The following is a 21,290-nucleotide window of genomic DNA, read 5'->3' on the forward strand; positions in this document are numbered from 1 at the left end:
GCATAAAATGTGAAGTAATGTTATTGCGGGAAGCGAAAGGTTATTCATTCAACTTTGTCGAAACCTAGAATCACAAACAAAAAACATCATCATCACTCTATTGACTTGCAGTGGACATGGACGATTCGAAGTTTTTGTGTTTTTTTATCACTAGTGATGAGTGAACAATACTGTCGCAAGTACTTGAGTAACCTTTAAAAAAAAACAGCATACTGAAGCAAGCAGATATTGTCACTTCTATGGTGCTACACTTCTTAGTTCAATCTGAATTGCCATAAGGAACTTTTCACTAAAAAAAATCAATAATAGAGTCATTATTATCAAATTAATTTATAACTCGATTCCAATTATTGGTACCATTTTCGCACGAGAAATTGGCTTCTCCAGTGAATAGAAATAGTTACTTTTTCCTGTTAAGTTTTCTTTTCTTAATCTGTTACTCTGGTTGCTCCTTATGGTTGCTCCTTTTGGACGGTACCATTTGAGGAGCACAAATTGGACCAATCAAATCGTGACACTTCAAGCTTTTGGATAATTCTCGACATTTCACAATTATTCAATTTTTTATCTCAAGAAAAAAAGACGGGTGGGTAATGTCGGGGACATAACCGGAGTGACGTAGGACTATACAAAGGGGACAGCTTTTGTTAAAGATATATTTTAAATATGTTGTTTTATTTTCTTCTCCTACGTGAATACCTACCTATATACCTGAAAAATGGATTAGTTTACTGTTTACTCTTTATGAATATGTTGATGGTTCTGAAAAGAACCTTTGGTGTTGTGTTTTTGTTATCACTCGATATTCCCATCTTGTTCGGTTAAACCTTCCTGTTTAGCTATTGCGTTTGCCACTCGCCACAGCTTTCACAGTTGGAAAATTTCTTCCCATCCAGCTTGTGACATGTTGTTCAGTAAATTACAATTTAATGCGACGTGCCGGAGAAACACTTTGCCACTCACTGAAACTAATTGTTGCCTTGATGAGCGCCGTACCGAAGCTGCTCTGTTCTTGATGCGGGTTTTCTGATTGTCGTGAGCAGCTTTGCAAGCCAACTCGAGCACTCCGACGGCCGGAACTCTATAATCGCTGTTAGGTATACTGGTGCTCCGGCACCAATCCGTTCGGCCTAGTTACCCTTGCGGAGCAATCAGTGAATGCGACCAACAGGGAACTGGAGACCTGCACGGTTCGAGTGAGACTTTGCCTTTCCCTTAACTTGTCCTCCTTTGTTACGTCCACGATGCCGATGCCGTACAACCACACGGGTTTACGGTTCGAAAGAAAATAAGATATTTTTTTGGGGTCCGCGTGCTTTATACTCTAGCGGTACACACTCGCAGGATAGAGACAAATCGGCAGACTCAGCCAGAGGGTCGAGTCCAACGAGACTAACGAATGAGCGTTAAAAGGGAGCGATGGCAAAAAAATACATTCATTACGATTTGTTCGCTCGTTGGATTCACATGCAGGCTAAAAAGGGTCCTTTTCAGGATCACAAAATTATCTTCAATCTAAAGAGTTTATTGTTTTGTTATCACTCGATATCCCCATCTTGTTCGGCTAAACCTTTCTATGCAATCGCTAAGCATTTGCCACTCGCCACAGCTTTCACAGTTGGAAAATTTCTTCCCATCCAGCTTGTGACATATTTTACAGTAAATTACATTCAATGGCACGTCGCATTACCACCACTCAGTATCGGATTGGAGGTAATTTTAACCTGTAATTGAACGTTTGCGATGACAGTGGTACAATGTCGACTTTCAATGTGGGGTCATAATTTGGACCCCGAACTCTATGTTTACAAAAATGTCCCACTAAATATGTCGCATGTACTTTCAATCTAGAAACAATTTAAGAATTGGTGAAAATCAATAAGCTCAGAACAACTGCCAAATTCACATACTCATCATATCCTGGCAAACAAATTATGAAAAAATCAATTTGTGTTTTATTATTATTTTGGATATTGTTTTAGAAAGCATTGAACTGTATTTCCTAAACTCTTTTTTGGAAGGTTTAATGGCCCTGAAAAGCGCCTTGTTTTATGGAATGATTCCAATTTAGAAAACTTAGTACTCGTGGTTTTGAAAAAAACCATTTCGAACGCCCTCGATGCCGCCTTGTTCTGGATTTGCCACCAAAGCAGTTTGTATAAAGAACAAACTTTTTTCTTCTGCTACCAGCTGCCGTTTTGCGATTGCGTTTGCCACTCGCCACTCGCTGCAACTGCCTGTTGTCTTGATGTCCACCGAACCGAATGTGTTCTGTTCCGAACGCGGTTTTTCTTATCGTCGCGAGCTGCTTTACCAGCCAACTCGATCACTTCGGCGACCGAAACTATATAACGCCGACTAGATGGACTGGTGCACTGGTACTAACGCGCTCGGCCTAGCTACCCTTGCGGGGAACTCCAGATCAACACGGTTCGAGCGGGATTTTGCCTTTCCCTTCACTTTTCCTCCTTTGCCATGTCCAGACATGGCTGCTTGGGTTGGTTTGTTGATGTGTTGTGATGCGAACCGATGTGGTGTACGGTTTGAATGAGAATGATCGTTACGGCAGCGGAGCGGGGATTTTTAAGCTGACTGGCTGGCTCGAGAATTACGCATGTGTGAGACTGCGACCAATGTTTCGTTCATTTTGACGTAGGATTACGTCTTTCGGGAACATATTGAGGTACAAATTGAAAATCGAATGCTTATTGCTCAGTCATTTCATGATAGATTAATGATATTTTTGCGTCAATCAATTTCGGCACTCCATAACAATTGTTTACGTTGAAGAAAATAGTATATGTCATGAAACTAACTATCGAACAATTGAAAAATCTCAACCCTTATCTTAACGGAAATACCTACTTCTGATTGGTCGAAATCTACGACACATGCGGCGAGTCCCTAACAGAAACATCAAAACCAAGCTGCCTGGGGAAATCGGAATTGTAAACACATGAAAGTAGGGGGAGCTTTTGTTCCCATCGAAATGTGTTCCCTTACAGAGACATCAAAACCAAGCTGCCTGGGGGAAATCGACATTGCAGATACATGAAAGTAGGGGGAGCTTTTTTTCCCACTGACATGTATTCCCTAACAGAGATTTCCAATCCAAGGTGTCTGAGTGTAATCAGCATGTAAATACCCTCGTGGCCGATAGTTTAACTAACGACGCGCACAAATGGATAGTGCTCATTGTAACTAGTGTGGGCATTCTGATTGCATACGTGCTGGCGAATAAGTTGGGAGCGATGAACGAGTGTTTTTATTTTGTTATTTTCGTTCCAATAAGAATCTTTCGATGGGTTGATTGAAGAATGATGTTTCAATGAACTGATTAGAACTTATGCTTGACAGAATTAAATAAAATTTAAATTTGGAATTTTTATGTTGGTTGCTTCGTGAAATTTCATATCAATGACCGATCATGTATTGTAAAATTTTTAGCACAACTGTAAGAGTAAAATTGTATATGGTAGCTTTGTGTTAAAATGACTTGAAATATGAAACGATTTTTTTTCTCCCAAGGAAAGTTCATGCGACGAGCAAAATTGGAAAAATGAAGGAATATTCGAAAAAGTGATTTCACATATGCTCTACATATCGTATTGCGTATATCCAGGACCACAGAGGGCGGCTTTAGTTCGTGATACGCACCATCTAATGAATAATCACCATCTTTCTAGCATTATCACTCGGTTATGGACACTGGTGGAGTGAACAAACAATACCTTACAACCAGATAAAACGAACCCAAATCATTATCGAAGAGTTCAACAATGTAATTCTTCAAACATATCCAAAATCAGCGTGCAGCAGATAGCCTAACGGAATCCTACGTCAACTATGCGGTCGTGTCTTGGACACAACCCTCCTGTGACTTTTTTTCTTTTTCCTTTCCAATCGTGCTTCATTCTATTTCGCTGCTGCCGCTGGTTGCCCGTTTTGGTCGGTACGATTTGAGGAGCACAAAATGGACCAATCAAAAATGGGCACATAGTGCATTTTGACAATGCTTGATATTTCACAATTATTCAATTATTTATCTCAAGAAAAATGAAATGTTATTCGTTATGATAGATGCGTAGATATATTTTCTATCAATTGATGCAAAAACCTTCGCGATCTATTGAGAAATGTTCGAGTTATAAGCGTTCCAAATCTTGCATTTTTTCCTACTTGTTCAGTGCCTAGATTTCCATTTCACCCCCTATATCTTCCGGTTAGACGTAGTCCTACGTCAATAAAATGTTATTCTTTGTGATAGATGGAATATTTCCTATCAACATCTTTGTGATCTATTGAGAATACTCAGGTTGTAACCATACGAAATATTTATTTTTTCCCTACATGTTCCGTGTTCAGATTTTTATTTTACCCCCCCCATATATTACGGTTAGACGTAGTCCTACGTCAATAACGCCTTGAATGTATTCTGAGTGGCATCTTTCATTAAATAAATTTTAAAATATTGCTCTTATATTATTCCCAATTATGTAAGCTTATATCTATTTTGTTTTCAGAACGACTCAACTTTAAACAACACAACTCAACACTTTAAACAAAACAACTCAAGACAATGCGACCCAGGGCAATGCAATCCAGGAAAATACAACTTCTTAATATGACCATGTTATCGATTGTTTCTTTTGATGAACATTTATCTGAATTGACTGAGCCGTGTTCAAGTAACTATCAACCAAGGACTCGTGCAGCCAATAGAGGTGAAGAAAGAATGTTGAAGGTTAGGAAACAGGAAGGAAAAACATCCCTATCTGTACAACCTTTTACTTTGTCCCTCGTTATTTTAGTTCGACAACGTTTCAGTTCAGGCCGTTATCGTAAATCTTAGTGAAAACTTGAATGCGAGTGGAAGAAATATAAAAAGTAATATGCGGAAAATAAGACCCACTGGTATTTTAATTTACATTTCTTCTGTGAAAAAATGATTCATTCTTTTTTTAAACGGTTTTATTCAGCTTGTCCTGTAATCTGTTTGTATGTTTGTATGTTTGTAACATGTTTGTCTGTAGCGCAGACCCACATTAATAGAAATTTGACCCCCTTCCTGTTGACCGATTTACCTGAAATTTGGAACACACCTTTATCTCTGTAGTCAATATAAAACTGCGTATTTCATGATCTTGAAAATCCAAGATGGCGGCCGCTCCAAACTGGCGGATCACATATTTTCTGAAAAACTTCATCAATTTGGGTTTTTGACGTAGAACTACGTCTTTCATTAAGGGTGCCAAATCAGAAAACAGGTCACGTTTTTATGAAATAAAGTTAACGTTAATAACTATTTTTGCCGCGAACGGATTTTGACGATTTACATACCAAACGAATCGGAAATTCCGTAAGATTTGTTTAATATGCTATACATTAGAATCCCCTGGTTTGTAAATGGTTAAAATTCATGAAAACTCTAAGCGTTTCCATTTTCCCATACATTTGTTCTGTCCATTTGTGTGCTTTCCCGAACAGAGCTATCAATAACGAGCAACTTATCGACGACCAACGAAGGGGAAATCGTCGGATTTGAAGCCTCCGTGAACAAAGGAAAAGTAGAAGAATGAAGGGGAATACTTGCCTAGAGTATAAACAGTGGATCTCGCTGAGGCAAACTTTCATTCGGCATCGGACTGTTGAGTAATCCAGTTCACTTTGCTTTCGCTGCGCTTCGATCTAAGCCATGGACCCCACCAGTGGTAATCCAACTTGGATATCGTCGTTTGCTTTTTCTGTTCGTTATTCGTTATTCGAATCGTGTGTTTTTCTTCCCGCGTCATAAATTGGACGCTTCGCGTAGTTTGTGATGAGCAAGAAGAAGAGGAAGGCAGGCTCGAGCCCTGCAAAAAAACGAACGCAATGCCAGGGGCAATGAAATTTCGAGGCAAGCGTCATCTAATGTTGCACGCGATGTTGGTGCAGTGAAAAGCGCTCGCGCTGAACCGAGCCTTGGCGAGTGTGAAACCGCATCGAACAACAGCGAAGTAGGCGATTTCGGCGCGTCGGTTGAAAATGTAAACGCCGTTACCCAGGCATCAACCAAAATCAAGCTCCCCCCGCTGGGGGTGAAGGCGGTCGCTCTTGACAAACTCATCAGCAAATTTGCATCGATGGGTGTTACAGCAGAGCAGCTTTGTGGCATAATTCAGTATTTTTCCAAGCAGTTAACATTGTTTCTTTTTCGTCATCATAAGGGCTTCCTTGGTTCCTTTGAGAATGCATCAATGCATTAAACTGACGTTATGGCGAAGCAGGCGTTAAGGTTATGCTCCAAAAATTATTTGGAGAATACCAAGCATCTTGAATGTCTTACTGGAATGTTATAAGATATTTAGGTTCGCGTGCCAGTCGCAAAACTGCCTTCAACTAGGATTGCATTTGCGCTAATATTGATCATAATGAAACATTGCTACTGTTTTCGAGGTTGTTGACAAAGTACCAACCAAAAGTACCAACCAAAGTACCAACAAAGTAAATTTCGTTCTGGAATTTTTTATGTGATTAGGTTTCGCTTGCTAGTAGCAAAACTTCCTCCACTAAGGGTTACAGCTGCGCTTCTCTCGAGCATGAGAAAGTAATGCAACTTTTTTGAGGCCAGTATTATTAACAGAAGCGTTTTTTTAGAATAGCGCAAAATGATGAGAAGTGTTTATATTCCTAGTAGTTTCAAGCCACCAATGTATGGCTCTGTATGCATGCTATGGCAAACGCTTGTTTAGCACTTGGTTTACGTTATACGAACGATGCCTAGAGGTGCGATTCCACTGAAGCAATCCTAAATAACATGTAGCATGATATTTGATACTTGCAAGTGTTGTCATTGTTCTTTCCATGCGGTGCCAAAAATATATTGATGTAGTTATGAGATGTGGAATAATGGTGCTGGTGCAACATGTATATAATCGAATGTTGCCGAGTCTATGTCAATTGCGAAAACGGCCGCTGGAATAGCATTCGAGGTAAATTTTCAATGCAATGACATGAAATAAATTGCGACATACGATCAGCTAGTGTATTGTTTTATGAGAACAAGAATGAATCATCAATCAATTATCGTCAACCGATTCTACAATGAAAAAACTATTTCAGAGATTATTCTACTAAGCAGTTGTTTCGAAAATTTCACAGCATTATAGAATAATATCCGAAGGTATAAACAAGCGATTTATATTAAATAACAGCGTAGTTCTACGTCAACAATGCGGTCGTGTCTTGGACACAACCTCCTATAATTGTTTAAATAAAAAAGGTTGAATTATAAATGATACTAGCTGACCCGGCAACCTTCGGCCTACCCATAATGGATATTTTGTTATGAATACTTTCAAATATTCACGTTTTCCTAATAAGGGCCGTTCAACGTTATAATTGACCCTTACAATTTTCTTTTACTATGAGATTCCTAGTACTTCTACCAAAACTCGTCATTAAAGTATTCTCGTATAATATTCCCAATTCGCGTTCAAGATTCTTCAATCACTTACAAATAACATGTTTCTCCGTTTCGTGGAATATATGTTTGACACAAAATATAATAAAATAAAGATAGAATCAATCAGACGATTCCTTTCTCGAGTTTTGCGCTTACCAACACATTTGGCGATCCATTTTCATTTATATAAACATCAAACATCAAATGGACCAACAACGCTTATCATGATGTAATTGTAAAACAAATGGAAATTCAATTTTCTGAATTTTCCCATTTTCCTTCATTGTTTTCCGAAATTTTTAATTTTTCATGTTTGGTTCGAATATGGTTGGCTGAAATATGTGTGATATTTCAACCACTTCAAGAGAATGGAGGAGTGTCATACTATCATAGGAATATTTATTGTACTATAAAATCCTCACATTGCAATTTGCAAAAATTTGAGTTTCATTTGTATGACAACCCCTTTCCCCTATTGAGAGCGGGAGGAGTGTTGAACCATCTCTAGCTTAATGAATTGTCTAGTTATGCTCAAATTTGTATTTCATTTGTATGGCAGTCCCCTTTAGAGAGCGGGGAAGAGTGTCGAACCACCATAGAAATATTTATTGTCCACTAAAACCTCCATATGTCAAATTAGGTTCCATTTGCTTGATTATTTCTCGAGTTTTGCAAACCATTTTTTTTTTGAGAGCTGAGGTTTTTTCAAATAGCATATCCGAATTTCAGAGAGGTTTCTTTTTTCGTGTATGAGTTATGATTCTTCAAAGTTAACATGTTTTTAGTTTTCTTTCAATATTCCTATGTGACTATACTACATCTATGCAACTGGAATCCAATATTTACGCAAGTGTGGTATATTTTCAAAGAAAACCAACTCATTGGCTTCAAATTCATATATTGATCATAATTCAGATGATCAATATATGGATTTGAAGCCAATGAGTTGGTTTTCTGTACTTCAAATGTTTTCGAGAAAAGTGATTTTCGAAAAAAGGGGAAAAATGATTTTTCGTACCATCGGTTAGCTTTGAAAAATCATAACTTAAGAACAAAAAACGCCTTCATAATTTTGAATATGTTATGTAAAAAATCCTCAGGTTTCAAGAAAAAATATAACAAAATATAGCGCCCTTGGTCCAGAGACCATGAAAACTATAAAAAACAATAATGTCAAAATAAAAACCTAAAACCTCCGTCTCTCTGTTCGGGGTCTCCGTAGCCACATTGGTTGCGCGTTCGCTTAGTAAGCGATCGATTGTGAGTTCAAAACTCAGGGCCCTCATTTACTATCTTTGTGTCGTTACAAAATAACTACGTCCACGAAACAATCATCAGGGATGGAGATCGATCCACGGTCGAAATAAGATCGATTCATCCATACAACTGCTCTGCTCTGCAAGACACATCGGGCTGCTGTTCTATAAATAACTCAACAATGATCAATCAATTGTCTCCGCTGTCCGTGGTGGAAGATCAGAAGGAATACTCTTAATGGCTACTGTATAAATGTGTACCATTTGCAATGGTAAAGAAGGGAATACTCTAACGCCGAAAAATGGCAACTGTGTAATGTGCTAAATATAGATATGCTAAACATGTTACATGTACACGATTCAAATTCGGCTCTGTTACAGCTAAAATGCTAATGAGCCTAAAATAAAAAACAAAAATGGATAAAAAAACCTAAAACCTATTATTGTTTGTATTGATTAGTTGAATGAATGAATCAATTTTCAAATTCAATTGAATTCAACATATTTGCTGTGTAAGTCAAGAATTTGAACAAACGCCATGTAGTGTATGGCCCCCTGGTTTTGATGGCTGTGTTAAAGAACACATGTCGATGGGAACAAAAGTTCCTCCAACTTGCATGTATTTGCAATGCCAATTTCAAAAAAGAGTACTAATTTTTCTCATTTTTTCACGTATGAACATCAATAATCTATAACTCTTTCTAAGATACTATTTCGGTACGACTTATAGTTTTGAGATAGAAATTATCGCAGATTTCTCTTACTAAAATCGATACGCTCTACTGAAAAGTTACACTTGTGTCAAAATATTCCCAATTGCTGTGAAAAATTCATAATTCCTCCAACTCGATCGGAATTTCGTAACTTTATTTGTTCGTTGATTCGGAATTCGTTCGCAGCAAAAAGAGGTATTAATGTTAAAATCATTCCATAAAACATCACATGTTTTTTCGGTTTTGTACTCCAAATTGGGCATAGACCTAATCCTTCTTCAAAATCTAAGAACAACAACATTTTGTTATGTTGTGAAACGATTAAATATGTTAGAATGACGAGCCAAGTCATACAGCTGTCAGAAAACCGGGTGTTATTTTCCAAACAACGAAATGAATACTCCGTAAAACTGTGATGCAGGAAATACACTGTACAACCGATATTTGCTGTGTTCGTTGCGATTTACATTAAGCCTAATGAGAATAAAATATTCAAATTTTCATTTCACTCGAACAGGCGTTGGTATTCGTCAGGGGGATGCGAAATGAGGGCTACAAATTGCCACTCCATACACTTCTGGTTTATGATTCACATCCGAACCTCTAGCTACTGATCAGGGCAAAACATCCGTCGGACAGCACTCGCCGTTGGTAATAAAAGCATCCCACACACTGCCGGATGCGCTCATGAGTTACAGGTTTTCTCGAACCTATAACACTCCGTCAATAAAAATAATAATGCAATTTATATGCAATTTGATTGATTACTATGTTGGTGCGGAGCAATACTCCGAACGAAAATGCTCTCGGTTGCACCATTCATTATAAAGCACACAAACATTGCGTTTACAGAAGGATCAGATCCGGGGTGGACCGGAAGCAGTTGCAGTGAGCTGAGGGCGAATGGATAGGAATACGTGACGAAATAACACAAAGTGATCACAGATGAGACCATTTCGCAACGGTACCGTAGACCGATTGCTCACGCTAAATCGAACTCCAACCGTTGAAGGAATATCGATGACTAACATTATTCAACAAATTATGCTTTGCTGAATCCATACCGCTGTGATGCATTATGCATATCTCGGGTCAGCTCTGCCGGTTGGGTAATGACCGTACTGCACACTAATATGGATCAACTAATCATACAGCTGTAATGTTGTTAGTGAAAATCCTCCATCCGCGCCTCATTGGAATTTACACATGGAATGTGTAAAAAGTGCAAATTTGTATTACAAGTTCAATTCATTCCGCCGAGTTGCACTATCAAACACATCTTTTGGCGAGGTAGAAGATTGTGCACTGCGAGTGTTTACGTTAGCAAAATAGAAAACTTTCCAAACGCATCTGGTTCGACTAAAACAACACTCGATATCTGCATACGAGGCAGTGGATATATGTTTTTGTTTACGCATGAATAAAAATCAAATACAAAGTTATCGAGCACTTATGAGAATTTCGTTCCGGTTCACAGGAGATTATAATCAATTTCCATACTGATGGAAACTCCACTGTCTTCCCATCCCGAGTCAAGCCTGGATTGACGTTCCAAATCATCGGTTTGATTGAAGCCAGCTAGTGTATATTAGAAGCAAGAAGCAACAGCTCAAAACAGCCAGCGGGCACACAATTTGTTTACTAGCATCTGATACTATCAAACTAGATTTTCTTCGTCAAATATATGATGTTTCTCCAGTCTGGTTACAAAGATATCAATCGGGAAACGTCTAGAAGCAAACGTTAATAGAGTGTCGAGAACTAACAAGTTGTAAGAACAAGTTTCAGTGTTGTTCAAGTCTTCTCTGTAATTTTTAAAGTATTGAAAGGCAGAGTAAGGGAGAAAAAGGGGCCCCAAAATAAATCACCAGCTGTTTGGAAAATATTGTAGAGACAAAAATAAGAAAAAATACAGAAAGTACATCTTACTAAGGTGTATCGATAAATATCTTCAAACATTTTTTTCATCAAAAAAACTAATAATAAAAAAATTTACAAAAATTTTCATATATTTTCTGACATTTCGAAATTTTGAAAAAAAATAACTTTGAGATCCACTTCTGCTCTAATTTTTATCTAAATGCGTTCTTACTATGACACATACTTTTTTTCCACATGTGGCGAAATTTGTGAATTTTTAAGAGCATTGCGAGACACAAAAATAATTTTCTTCATCGGCTGCATTATTATTTTTATTTTCTTGAAATCGATTATTTTATTGTATTCATGGTTTTCAATTGCAAGATTTAAATAAAAAATAATAATAATTTGGATTTTCTAAGTGTTCTTCTCATTAATCCGAATGGTCTTTCCACTAGGATTTTGCTAAAACACAAATTTCTGCATTACTCGAAAATTATTCAAGCAAATGAAACCTAATTAGGCATATTGAGATTTCAGGGTGCAACAAATGTTTCTATGGTAGTAAGACTCTCCACCCCCCCCCCCAAATTTCTGCAATTTTCTGCATTCTGCAAATGAAAGGCAAATTTCTGCATAAACAACCCCCCCCCCTCCTGTTTCCATAGAAATGAAACACAAATTACTACAAAACTCGAGAACTAATCAAGCAAATGGAACCAAATTAAGCATATGGAGGTTTTAGGGTGCAATAAATGTTTCTATGATGGTTAGACTCTCCATCCATACATAAAAATCATACAAATGAAACACAAACTTCTGCATAACTCGAGAACTAATCAAGCCTACTTGGGATGTGAGGGTTTTTGGGTATGAGAAATGTTTCTATAATGGTATGACACACCTTCCTTCTCTGAAATGGAGAGGGGGTCCCATAAAAATATCACACATATTTCAACCAAAAATATTCCAACCAAACATGCCAATTGAAAATTTGTGGAAAATTCTGAAGGAAAAAGGGAAAATTCGGAAAATTAAATTCCCATATGTTATACAATTACATAGTGACAAGTGCTGTTAGTCCATTTGAAGTTTGCGCTAGCGAAATTGATCTTTGTTGGGACTTGAAAATAGACTTCAATGTGATGAAACGCACTCCTATATCATCTTCTATCTATACCAAAAAAAAAAAGGATCGCGGATGTGATGATAAGGGCAGAACTCGAAGAAGGACACATATCTAGAAAAACCGTAGGAACACATTTAAATATGAATTAGAGTAGGGTAGGAGTACCTATCATCGCAATAATACCTATTATGGTAATACGAGTGAGTTTTTTATTAGTTTAGAAAACATATCATATTTTTAAAGGCTCTTATATGATTTTCAAACATCAGAAATCTCTTCTTTGTCGATTTTTCTACTTGATTCTATGCGAAATATTGTTCTTCTGTTAAAAAATTTAGTTTGAAAATAGTGTGTCCCATTGATGCTTGCTTCTTAGAATTTTGCTAAGAAATAAGCGATCAGAATAATCAGATTTTTATGCTGTGAAGTGGCTGTTTTGATGCAAACACAATGTAGACGCATACATTACAGTACAGCCGTCTCGGTCCTGCTGTTGAGTCTGGGGAAGGGGTCTTCCAACGTGCCACTCTAGGCGAGTATACTTTTATTGAATCCCATTCGCGACCTGACCTGCCTTTGGTTTCTAGCGTGGACGACTGTGCCATTTGGTTATACTACCAGAACGTACGCGGCCTGAGGACGAAAATTGACGATCTGTATGTGACAGTAAGCGATTGCAATTACGACGTCATTATGTTGACTGAAACCGGACTTGACGATAGCATCAACTCCCTGCAGCTGTTTGGAGTTGACTTCAATGTTTTTCGCTGCGACCGAAGCCCTTCCAACAGTGATAAGTCTAGATTTGGTGGAGTTCTCATCGCTGTAGCTAGTCGCTTCACTGCTGTAGCAGTTCATACGAACAACGGAGGTTCTTTGGAACAAATTTGTGTCGCTACTACAATACGTGGAAAAAGGTTGTGTAGTATACATTCCACCCGACCGAAGCCGCGACGTGGGGGTTTATGATTCTCATCTGGCTTCCATGCGTGAGCTGTGTGACCGAGCGTCCTCTGATGACACAGTTTTAGTATGTGGTGATTTCAATCAGCCCCATATTGCGTGGGAACCGCATGCCGATTCAGTTGTTAATCTGAAACCCTCTTTGACCTCTACGGCGAGTGCTGCTCTAGTGGATGGAGTCTCCTTTCTCGGTCTTCAGCAGAATAACTTCATTCGCAATTCTCGGGGCCGTACACTTGATCTGGTTTTTTGCGCAGCCGACATCAACATAACTATCTCCGAATCCGTTTCGCCGCTGCTGCACCATCATGCACCAGGTGGATCTGCACCATCCTCCGTTAGTGCTGTCTTTATCGGCTAAAGGTGGATCTCTGTCGACTGCTGAGGATCTAAGCAAAAGCGAACGACCGCTGAATTACGCTAAAATCGATTTCGCTGCACTTAATGAGTTTTTGAGTAGCTACAGATGGAGTGCCCTTGACCAGGACGTTAATGGCATGGCGACACGTTTTTGCGAAATCGTTTGTAGCTGGCTCTTAACGAATACTCCACGGAAAAAACCTTTGATGTCACCAACATGGAGCACTCTACTTCTTCGCCTCTTACGGCGCAACAAAAATTCTTGTCAACGCAAACTGCGAACTGCTGAAACTAAGCATAACTTTCAACTTGCGAGCAATGCATACCGCAGCCTTAACGCTTCTCTTTATAAATCATACGTACTTCGTGTGCAGACAAACTTACGTAGGAATCCAAGGAGTTTCTGGAATTTTGTCAATTCGAAGCGTAAAACTACAGACATCCCATCTAAGATGTGTTTGGGTGATTCGGAGTCGTCGTCTGTCCCGGAAACATGTGATTTGTTTTCTAAACATTTTGCTTCAGTGTTTGTCGCTGATGCAGCCACCTCATCTGTAGCCGAGAGGGCTGCTGCTAACGTTCCTGAGTATCAAATAGACTTGCGGTCATTCGTTGTTACTCCCCAGATGGTAGAGAAGTCCGTAAAAAAGTTGAAACGTTCTACAGTTCCTGGCCCAGATGGAATTCCAGCAATAGTTTTCTGTCGCTGTGCTTCAGCTTTGGCGTTACCACTCTCCCGCATATACACAGCTTCGCTGGATCAAGGAGTCTTTCCAGATGTGTGGAAGCACTCATTTGTGTTTCCCGTCTTCAAAAAAGGAGACAAGTGTAACGTGAGCAACTATCGCGTGATAACCAGCTTATCTGCCGCCTCTAAGCTATTTGAGATGATTGTGAACGATGTTGTCTTCTTCGAAGTTAAGAGCTATATCACACCAGTACAACATGGTTTTATGCCAGGACGCTCGGTAAGCATCAATCTTCTCGAGATCTCATCATTCTGTGTCAACCGCCTAGAAGAACGTGCTCAGGTTGATGCTATTTATACCGACGACCGAATTGACCACCGCATCCTGCTGAGAAAGCTATCCCGTCTTGGTGCTTCTGATGGATTCATCAACTGGATGAGGTCATATCTTTCTGGAAGAACGCTCCGTGTTAAGCTCCAATATCACATTTCGTCTCCGTTTGCTGTTTGTTCGGGAGTTCCACAAGGCAGTAATCTAGGGCCACTGCTGTTCGCGATATTCTACAATGATGTGTCCCTTATTTTAGCATCCGGCTGTGTGTCGATCTATGCAGACGACTTGAAGATTTATTTGGCTGTCAGAACCCTTGAGGATTGTCGTCGACTACAGAGTGTAACAGGATCACTGGACCACCTACAACCCGATACACATGCCCTTATGGCAACAAAATTCTAGCAAGTGCGTCACGCTGTGCAACCAAAATAAACATGCGAACCATGTCGTAAATTCAGGCCAAGGTTCCGATGGTTATTTATTGCATAATATGACGCGCTGACCATTAACTTCCTTTGTTTACTTTTGCACTTCTTCGCTAGCTTCGCTAGCGTGAATTTAATGACAAACACATGCTTGCGCAAATGCGCAAACGTTTCCTATTTATGCTTTCGATTCCGGTTGACATCTTTTCGGACACATGTGTTATGTGTTTTACTACAATTCGCCTGACCACGCATAATAATAGAATTTAGGTTGTAGCTAGTTGTAAGAAATAAACGAATTGAATAAAAGGGAGTCTGACCCAGTTGGGCGGACTCAGTATGAACGCGTACGTGAAAGTCTTTTCATATAACCGAAAGAAACTACTGGGTGTCCACATGGCGATCCTGCGACCTGCGACATGGCGACCGAGACCGGGACTAGTGTGATCTGTGCGGTACTAAGGGTGAGCCGGAAAGTGTTGTTGTGCGACTGAACAGAAACCAATTAAGCAAATTAAGGTGCAAACAGTGATCTACAAATTTATTTCTCTCGAAAGAATAAAGTGAGTGATAGACGTTGGTCAAAGATTGTAGTGAAAGAAGAAGAAAATTCCGACAATGAATCGCTTGTTCCGGATTGATTGAACAATAAAGACATGCTGTCGAGCATATACAGCAAAGTGGAAAGCATGTTGAAGGAAAATGATTCCTGCACGGAGTCGGTTGGAGAAGCTCATTTGTTTGTGCCATCGTTGTCTGCTGAGAAGTTTGATTCACGATCGATGTTTACGTTGAACTGCAAGTGCTCTAATCCTTAAAGAGTCATTAACTGAACAAACCTATCCTTACATCAGAACCACCGAGCTGTCGGGGCCCAGCGCGAGACAAAAAGACAAAAAAAAATTATTTTAGCTGGTGCTGGTGAAAAAACAAAGAGAGTGATTTGTGATTTGTGAGTGCTGATAAATGAGACGCATGACAGAATCAGCGAATCGATATTGAAAGCAGCAAAACAGGTGCGCGAGGGCATGACGCTAAAACACACCACTGGGTAGCCTCAACGGTCAGCAAGGCATTCCCATTTAAAGAGGCGTTCCCGCAATACAGTGATTCCGTTGGTACTTGCAATCGTACTGGTACCACCTGCAGCAGTAGCGTTACTTCACCACAGCATCGCTAAGTGTTACCCCCTCGTCAACATAGAAGGAAATCAACTAAGTCAGACAGGAAGCAGCCATCACATGCAGAGGTGCCGGATGGAAAAGCAAGGCGGGTGAGCTCCTGAAATCATTATATATATAAGCAGTTCTTAATAAAAAAAAAAAAAAAAAAAAAAAAAAAAAAAAAAAAAAAACACGAACCATGTCTCTTTTTCACCTAAGAGACATGGTTCGTGGCGAATCCTATAAATATCTTGGATTCCGACAGCTCACCGGGATTCGCCACTCCGACATCAAGACGGAGCTGCGAGACAAGTTCTTGAGTCGAGTGAACTGTGTCCTGAGGACTTTCCTCAACGCGGGGAACAAGGTACGCGCGATCAACACATTCGCGGTTCCCCTGCTGACCTTCAGTTTTGGTGTAGTCAAATGGAGCAAAACTGACCTAGAGGACCTTGAGAGGAGGATGAGGAAAGCATTTAAAGAGGCCGGAATGCACCATCCTCAATCGGCACTGGAGAGAGTTTCACTGCCACGCAAAGAAGGGGGACTTGGAATAGTCGACATATCTGCACTGTGTGTTGCCCAGGTACGACAACTGCGCGAGTACTTCGCAGAACGCGCCAACCAAAACGCGCTATACCGGGCTGTCTGCGCCGCCGACAGAGGATACAGCGCTCTGCACTTGGCGCAAGCGGAGTACCAACTCAACTGCAATCTGCAGACAGTGGAGGAGAAGATTGCAGCTTGGAAGCAGAAGGCAGTGCATGGTGCCCACCCCCATCAACTGGACCGGCCACACGTCGACAAGGCCGCATCTAATCTGTGGCTAACGCGTGGTGAACTCTCTTCAGTAGTAGAAGCCGACATGATAGCCATCCAGGACAGGATAATGCCGACGAGAAACTGCAGGCGGTACGTCTGGCATCAAGACGTTGATGACATTTGCCGGATGTGTCATCAACCAGGTGAAAACATAGAGCACATTATGGGAGGCTGTCCCGTTTTGGCCAACGCAGCCTACACCGAGTGCCACAACAACGTGGCCCGTATTGTTCATCGACAACTGGCGCTCCAATGTGCTCTACTGGAAGACAACGTACCAAACTACCGGTACCTGCCTGCACCTGTCCTGGAAAATGACCGTTTCAAGCTGTACTGGGATCGCACTGTTCTGACCGACCTCTCGATCCACCACAACCGGCCAGATATAATGGTTTACGACAAGAGCGACCGCAAAGTCACCATCATCGATGTCGCTATTCCACTGAACCAGAATCTGGAGGAGACCCACGGTCGCAAAATCTGCAAGTACCGACCATTGGCCGTGGAGCTCAAGGAACTGTGGGGGCTAAGGGAGGTCCCAAGAATTGTTCCAGTCGTTCTCTCTGGAACTGGAATTGTCCCGAAGACACTTCTGGAAGCGCTAAAGGTGTTGAATATGGAGAAGGAATTGGCCGGCATCCAAAAGTCGGTCATCCTTAGCACCTGCGCGATTGTCCGACAATTTCTCGGTCAGGACTGAAACAGCACGAGCATGCAGATACGTGCATTCCGCAGAGCCTAGTCCCCCTTTGGCATTCAGAAGCCCGGGGGCAGGTGAAAATTCTGGCTAGGTTCGCCTAGTTAAGAAGTGAGATAAGTCTGCCAAAAAAAAAAAACGAACGAACGAAAATACATAGATAGTTGTTGCCCAATGTGTTTTGAGACCAGCATGGGTCTTTTTAGCTCTAAAACTGTAGCAAATACAGGAGACCCTCAGGTCCAAATATTGAACCACTTAGAAAATCATGGTCAAATGCACGAATACCAAGGAACAATCCTTTGTATTCTTCTAGGCGTAATTATCATAACAACGCTCATGAAACTTTTTAAAGCCTACAAAACATGGGTAACAGCTCAAGCTGTGGAGGCGGCACGTAAAATGCAAGCGGCGTCCGACCTAGTATAAAACCAGATGGATCAAACTACAGCTAAGTTACATAAAAACGTCCAAAAACTACAAACAATAAACAAGACGATCCAACAAGAAATAGTAAAAAAATCTTAGAAAAACTACATTGAGGGCTAAACTACAAGAAGCAGAGCAATTATATGCCGAAGTAAAACGAATTTTAAAACTAAATATAAATACTATTAAGGGATCGGACTGCACCCACTACATATCAACAGCTAAAGAAGCTATCCAAAATATTAGAGAAACTATAACTAGTAATAAACAGTATAAAAGACGTAGCCTAAAAGAGATTGGACTAGCGGTTTTATTTACAGTAGGATTGAACAAAATAAAATCAAAAATGGCAAACCTTCCAGAAACTATTAAACTCACTTCCTCCATAGTCCCTCAATTTGACGGAACAATCGACAAACTAAAATCATTTTTGGACGCACTGAACCTAGTAAAAACACTAGAAACAAATGACAATAAAACGACTATCATAACAGTTATTTTAACAAAACTCGAAGGAAGAGCTAGAAATGCCTTCCCCGACACACCATCTTCTTTGGAAGAAATCATTCAAACCCTTAAATCGACAATTAAATCCACACCCCCCGCTCAAATAATAGCAAAAATGACCGGTCTGAGACAAAATGGTAATATAGAAAATTTTTGCCAAGATCTCGAAATACTGGTCAACAAATTAGAAAATGCGTACATCGGAATTGAAGTTCCAACACAGGTTGCTAAATCATTGGCAACAAAGGAAGGAATAAAAAGCCTAGCTAACGGACTGAAAAACGAAAAAACCTCTCTAATCATCAGAGCGGGTACTTTCAACTCATTTTCAGATGCAACAACAAAAGCACTGGAAGAAAATTCCACAAGTTCGAACGTTAACATTCTCTCCTATTCGCAAATTAACAGAAACACAAATCGATACAATAACAATTTCAACCACCCTGCTAACAGGGGCAATTATCAGCGTTATCCATTTAATTCTACCAACAGAGGTAGAAACCAACACAGCTTTAATAATCAACAACGCAGAAACGCACAATTTTTCAACAACTCAACTTTTCCTCAAAGAAATAATAACAACCAGGGCCGACAGAACCAAGTTCGAGGTCAATTTACAAATAATAACACGCAGCGATATCACAACAACCAACACAATGCTAATTTTAACCGTCCGGTACAATACATCCGATTGACGGGAAACGAAGAAATTCCGACGGACGACCTCCAGTCCGAGCCGGTTATGTCATTGGAGGGAAACCAACAGTTAGGAAACCGATGTTAAACATTTACAAATGTGACGTAACTTGTTCAATGTTCGTCACCCTAAAAATGCAAATGACTAAAAGACCATGCACATTAATAATCGACACAGGTGCGGACATCTCTATAATCAAAGAAGACCCAATTAACGGAAAGCAAATAATAGACACCAACAATAAATGCATTATTAACGGAGTTACAGAAGGAAAAATAGAAACAATTGCAAGCACATGCACAAACATTATATTCAATGACATAGAAATTCCACATCAATTCCAAATCGTCAGCAATAAATTTCCAATAAAAGCTGATGGCATCTTAGGTAGAGACTTTCTAACCAAATTTGAATGTAACCTATGTCTGAAAACATGGCTAATGACATTCTTTTATGATAATACGCAGATAGAGATACCAATTCAAGATAACTGGGATAATAATTACGTTATCCCACCAAGATGTCAGTTAATAAAACAATTTTTCTTACCGAACATAGAAGAGGATACCGTCATAATAGCACAAGAAATTAAACCAGGCCTATTCTGCGCAAACTCAATAATCTCTAAAAATTCATCATATATTAATCTCATAAACACTAATACAAGTGAAACAACAATACCAACAGATTTCAAACCACTAGCAATACCTTTAAGCGAATACTCCATTAATCAACTTAACACAACAATAAATCAGGATTCTCCGAATAGAATTACCCAACTACTCAAAGAATTAAAACTGGAAAACACACCAGACAATGCGAAAACTAAACTTATCAAACTTTGTACAACTTATAACGACATTTTCGCTTTGGAAAAAGATACATTAACAACAAACAATTTCTACAAGCAAAAAATATGTTTAGAAGACAAAACTCCAGTATATATAAAAAATTACAGAACACCTGAAGCCCAAACAACAGAAATAAATAAACAAATTAATCACATGCTCACAGCATTTTCAACGTCTAACGGCCACTACGAATTCACTAGGTTACCTTTCGGCCTTAATATATCCCCAAACAGTTTCCAGAGAATGATGTCCATAGCTCTCAGCGGACTACCTCCCCAATGTGCATTTCTTTATATTGACGACATAATCGTTGTTGGATGTTCTGTAACTCATCACCTCAACAATTTAGAAAATGTATTTCAACAACTACAAAAGTATAACCTAAAATTAAATCCCCAAAAGTGCTTATTTTTTAGACCCGACGTGACATACCTAGGACACAATATTTCAGCTGTCGGCATACAGCCCGACCAAACAAAATTTTCAGCAATATTAAATTACCCCACACCTTCGACTCCCGATGAAGTCAGGCGTTTTGTAGCCTTCTGTAATTATTATCGAAGGTTTATACCGAATTTCGCAGAAATAGCACACCCATTGAACAAACTGCTAAGAAAAAACGTAAAATTTGACTGGACCCCCGAATGTCAAATAGCATTTAATAAATTAAAGAATGAACTCATTTCACCAACGTTACTTCAATTTCCTGATTTTACACGAGAATTCAAACTAATAACTGACGCCTCGCAAGTGGCATGTGGCGCAGTATTAACCCAAGAACAAGACGGAATAGAACTTCCAATAGCCTATGCGAGCAAAGCCTTCACGAAAGGTGAGGCAAATAAATCAACGATTGAACAGGAATTGACTGCAATTCACTGGGCAATAACGTATTTTAGACCCTATCTTTATGGTAGAAAATTCACTGTGAAGACAGATCATAGACCTTTAG

The sequence above is a fragment of the Toxorhynchites rutilus genome, chromosome 2 (assembly GCF_029784135.1).
Source record: "Toxorhynchites rutilus septentrionalis strain SRP chromosome 2, ASM2978413v1, whole genome shotgun sequence".
NCBI classification, from domain to species: Eukaryota; Metazoa; Arthropoda; class Insecta; order Diptera; family Culicidae; genus Toxorhynchites; species Toxorhynchites rutilus.